This window comes from Colobus angolensis, unplaced genomic scaffold (assembly GCF_000951035.1).
Source record: "Colobus angolensis palliatus isolate OR3802 unplaced genomic scaffold, Cang.pa_1.0 Scaffold360, whole genome shotgun sequence".
Taxonomy (NCBI): Eukaryota; Metazoa; Chordata; class Mammalia; order Primates; family Cercopithecidae; genus Colobus; species Colobus angolensis.
The window spans coordinates 1,874,770-1,880,156 of record NW_012116933.1 but is presented as its reverse complement, the minus strand read 5'-3'; positions in this window follow the sequence as shown (position 1 = coordinate 1,880,156).

Below are 5,387 nucleotides of genomic sequence, written 5' to 3'. Positions count from 1 at the left end.
AAATGTAAACCAATGTATCTATTTCATTTAGGGGCAGGGGGAGATGAGTGGGAGCAGGAGATGAAGCTGGAGTCGGACATGGTGTAAAAGCTTTCCATGCCATGCTGTGGAATTTGGATTTATTTCCATGGGCAATAGGAGCTACTGAAGGTGATTAGATAGAAGAATGGCATGACCAGATTTGCATTTTAGAAAAATTACCCAGGTATTTTCTATAAGTCTTACTGGGTTGAAATGGAGTGTTTCTGGGAGACACCATGTCATGCTGATGTGAATTTCCTGAAACCTGGGCCTGTGCCTTCATTCGCACAGCAAACCTTTGTTGAGCGTCTATTTAACACAAAGCACCATACTCAGCGCTGCACTGAATACAAAATGGGACAAGGTACAGCCAATAGCAAGATTCTCAACATCATACCTAACTACTATCTTAAGTGTCCAATAAAAACTTACACAGCCATGCTTACTCATTTCCATATTTTCTATCACTGCTTTCGTGCTACAGTGGCAGAGCTGAGCAGTTCTAACAGATGGGGTCTGACCCGTGAAGCCAAAAACATTTGCTCTCTGACCTGTTAAAGAATTCTTTTTCTAAGACGGGTTTGCTACTGTCCAAACCTCACCAGTGAACCCCCATGCGTTGTCTGCAATATCCAATTGGTGTAGAGCTTAATTCTGCCATTTAAAAATTTTCTTTCTTTTGTTTTGAAATGCAAGAACTCCAACAAGATTAGTAGACTCTATTCTTCCATTTCTTTAAATAATATTTTCAGTGGCAATTACATCTCCCTTGCCACTGACGATTAACAAAAACTGAAACATAGCAGAGAGTAAAACTTCAGCCTTATAAGTCTGCACAATTCCCTGGTCTAGATAAATGGGTTTCCTTCACGTCTAAGAACACTCAAAGTGCTGAAAGTTAATTTAAAAGAAAAATAAAGCTAGTTGAACATTCTCACTCTAATTCTACTTGTAGGAAATAAAGAAGGATAGAAATTAGCACCTATCTCAGTGGAGTGTTTTGAGAAATCACTGTGTGAAAAGATGGACTGTGATCTCAATCAGAAGCTGCTGCAATGAGATTTTGGAACCAAATATAGCCCCTAGAGACCAACTTGGCTCATAAGTAGAAACAATCAATCCTACAATTAAATTTCTGGGGTTTTTATTATAGATAAAAGAAAATCCAAAATAACCTTCATTCATATCTTATGCCAATTTCTTTAGGCTTTAGGAATTATAGCACTTGACTATTATGCAACCTTTTCTAAGGGCACTTACACGAAATTTCCATTTTTCAAAAATTAAGAAAACCTTTTATAATAAAATAATTTGAAGAAACATGAAAAACTAATTGGAAACTCATTGGAAATAAGACCACTAGCTAGCTAAACCAAATTATTCACATAGAAACAATAACAGAAAGCTAAATGCACAACTTGTAGCTTGCATATTAATAATGCAAGAAACATATACATTTATTCATAATAATGGACTGAAGATAATTTGCTGTGGAATAATTGAACCAGAACTAATTGTTGCTCTACGCATTTTATGTTAGTATTATAATCTGACATTATGAAGATTTTCATACTGAAGTTTAATGTCAATTTTATTCAGTATTAATGTCTGATTTTTATCTATATGTACAATATACATATCATGGATACTATAACAAATATTGAACATAAACACTTTTTTAGGACACCTTTTAACTTCCTTTTTTATCTTCGATTAAAGTACAGACACACCATTAACCTAACAAATAGTTTAAATCTTTCTGGATCTCCAATTACTAGTCGAGATTTACTCTATGGGAGAAACACAGTTCTGTTCATTTCTTTGAAGAAATCATCAAAAATAATTATGGAGCCTGGAGAATCTATAAAAATAATATGAAGAGGAGGTTTTCATCTCTAGTGAGGTGCTTCAAACTGCTTGAACATTATTTACTCTGCCCAACCACAAAGACGGGGAACCTTCATTGCCTTAAAGCTTCCATACAGGCAATTTGGTGCTACAAAACAAAGAGTACAAGAAAATGCCAGCAATGAAAATGGAAATCAAGGAAACAGTAAGAAACCAATCCACCGGTGTTGTTCCTGGTATCCAGATGCTTGACCTGAGAACTTGATTATATCAGTTGCTTAACGTGGGACTCAGTTTCTTTGCCCTTAAATGAAGATAACAACAGTTGTCTGTACATGTCACTGGTCATTGTGACGAACAATGAGAAACGATAGAATAAATGCCTAAGTGCATCTCAAATTGTTAGGTGCTAAATCTTCGCAAGGGTGGTGAATATTATTCTTCCTGGATGGAGTTCTTTCTCCTCCAGTGGTTTATTTTCTTAGTTTCTGAGAATGCATAGATTTGTTAATAACTCACCCAGAATGTTGAAGTAAATATTTTTTAGTCCTTTAATCATCAGAGGAGACATGTTAGCCTGATTAAAAGATCTATCCTTGATATTTATCTACTTGCTTATTAGTCTATTCCCACATTCAAGTGTAAGTATGGCCCTTTTCCTAATTTCAGAAGCTCAAAGCCTTTCATTTCAGCAGATCTATGAACTGGAGAATTTCTTGTCTACAATGTACTAGTTCATGGTTTGTGGTCTTTCTGACACCTGCAATGTTGACTGTCTACACGATCCTTGAGAGCACAGACTTTTTGTTAGGAAAGGTTTTCCAGTATCCACCCAATAACCACTAGAGTTGTGTTAAAACAGAGTACTGTTGAGATGCCACCCTACTTAAAATCTGTCACTCAATTCAGTTTGATGCAATTCAGGAAACAGATATTTTGGGTTATATCAGGGCTAGGCTCTGTGCTAGGTACAAAGCAATTCAACAAGGACTTCGATATGATAGGAGCCCTCCAGGAGCCCCTCCTGCTAATGTGATGTTACTCAACTCCATGAGATGGCAGCTGGGCTTTAAAAAATCTTTCTCTAATTTAAAAAACAAACCACGTTAAAGGAAGTTTTCAGAAAATTGGAAACATTTAATATGAGCTTCCGTTAGATGGTATCTGACCATCTAATAAATTATCATTGTTTTTGTTTGTGATAATGGCATTGTGATATATAAGAAAATATCCATTTTTTAGATATATACATCAAAATCAGAAGATGTAAACTAATAGATGTCTGCAATATGCTTTTTAAAAAAAATAAGTGAAAAAAAAGAAAAAACCAAAATAAAACAGGTTGATGAACAAATGGGCCAAAATTTTTTTGAGATAGGGTTTTACTCTGTCATCCAGAAGCTGGAATGCATGGGCGTGATTATGGTTCAGTGCAGCTTTGACCTCCCGGGCTCAGACAACCCTCCCACCTCAGCCTCCAGAGTAGCTGGAACCACAGGTACACAACACCATGCCTGGCTAATTTTTTTTTTTTTTTCACATTTCATAGAGACCAGGTCTCACTGTGCTGCCTAGGCTGATCTCAAACTCTTGGGCTCAAGCAATCCACGTGCCTCAGCCTTCAAAAGTGGCAGGATTACAGATGTGAGCCACCATCCTAGCCCCAAATTTTGATAATTGTTAAATGTAAGTAATAGGTCTTCGAGGAATCATTTTATCATTCTCTTTTCTTTTGTGAATTCTTAGACTCTTTCATAATAAACACATTTGAAGGATTGGTTGCCCCAAATTCTAGACTTTTTTTCACTTAGGATTAGCCTTAGCACCCATAGCAGGAGCTATGCTCAAGATTTGTGTCCTGCAGTTTCCTCACCTGGCTTGCAGTGTCTCCAGGATCCTATTTGATGCAGTCATTGAAGGCCTCAACATCACCTCTACTGGGAAGTCTTTGCTTAATCGCTCAAATAAAACAGACTTTGCCCATCTTTAAGTACTCAGAAATTGGCTAATTCCTTCATTATGATATTAGTATATTTTCTTACATACAATATTACTTGTCTTCTTCTCCTACTGCCGTGGAAACTTTTTAAGATTGGTCAATGTGGCTGGGCATGGTGGCTCACGTCTGTAATCCCAGCACTTTGGGAGGCCGTGGTGGGTGGATCACCTGAGGTCAGGAGTTCAAAACCAGCCTGGCCAAGATGGTACAACCCCGTCTCTACTAAAAGTACAAAAATTAGCCGGGCACGGTGGCGGCGCCTATAATCCCAGCACTTGGGGAGGCTGAGGTGGGTGGATCACAAGGTCAGGATCGAGACCATCCTGGCTAACATGGTGAAACCCCGTCTCTACTAAAAACACAAAAAATTAGCCGGGCGTGTGGGCGGGTGCCTGTAGTCCCAGCTAGTCGGGAGGATGAGGCAGGAGAATCGCTTGAACCAGGAAGGTAGAGTTTGCAGTGAGCCGAGATCGCGCCCCTGCACTCCAGCCTGGACGACAGAGTGAGACTCCGTCTCAAAAAAAAAAAAGGACTGGGCAATGTATTATTTTCACTGCCTTTCTTTTCACAGGGTCTGACACAGAATCATAACACCCCTGAAAATGTCTACGAGATCATAGAGTTATTACAGTATTCACAGCACACAGCACATAGCAGGATCGTCATTTCCTGACCTCAAGAAGGATAACCCCACAAGTGTATTTGGGCAGCTAAGCTGTGCAAATTTTATTTTGATTGGAGGAATACAGAACTGTGCAAAACTTGGGTGTATTTGTTTAACTTAACCTAGTTACTACAGCAGTTTCTCAAACTTCCTCATTCATTTGGCGGTTTAGGTATTTGATTGACTGGAGCCAGAGAACTCATTTTGGAGAGCACCACATACATAATTAGGTCTCATTCAGGCACAGTGCACACTATTCCTATCCACAAAGTGCTTTTGATTTACCAGGAAATCTTTTGACAAAGCTCTTCTCCCTTCAGGGAAGTGTGGGTGGTGGTGGTGGTGCAGGACCTAGAAGCAAAAAAGAGACACTTCTAACAAAGCCGTGAAGCTCTTCTGTGCTGTTATAATGCGATCCAGTTGGGTACAGATTTGCTCTCTACATTTGTTTACAAAAATTGATTCCACAAATCTCTGTAAAGCGGAGTTTTTTAGGGGCAACACAAACGTGACACTTTCTAAGAGCTAACTCTATATACAAATATAGGCTTTGTAAAAATAACTGGTTATCATGTGATCTGATCTTAACTGGCTTTTTAAAAGCAGCAAAGGAAATATATTTTATTAGTTTAGTGTGCTTATCAGAACCGACTCCTGAGACGTGGTTTCCTTGGGCACGTGGCATGTGTTTTGAAAAATCAGCCTCCTCTGGGAATTGTACTCTTAAGATATTTGTTCAGAGATGTTCAAGCTCTCAGTTACAAGATGCTTGAGCCAGAAACAGGGAAGTCTGAGTACAGGGCCATTGTTACATTGTCGTGTGTATGTGTGTGTGTGTGTGTGTGTGTGTGTGTG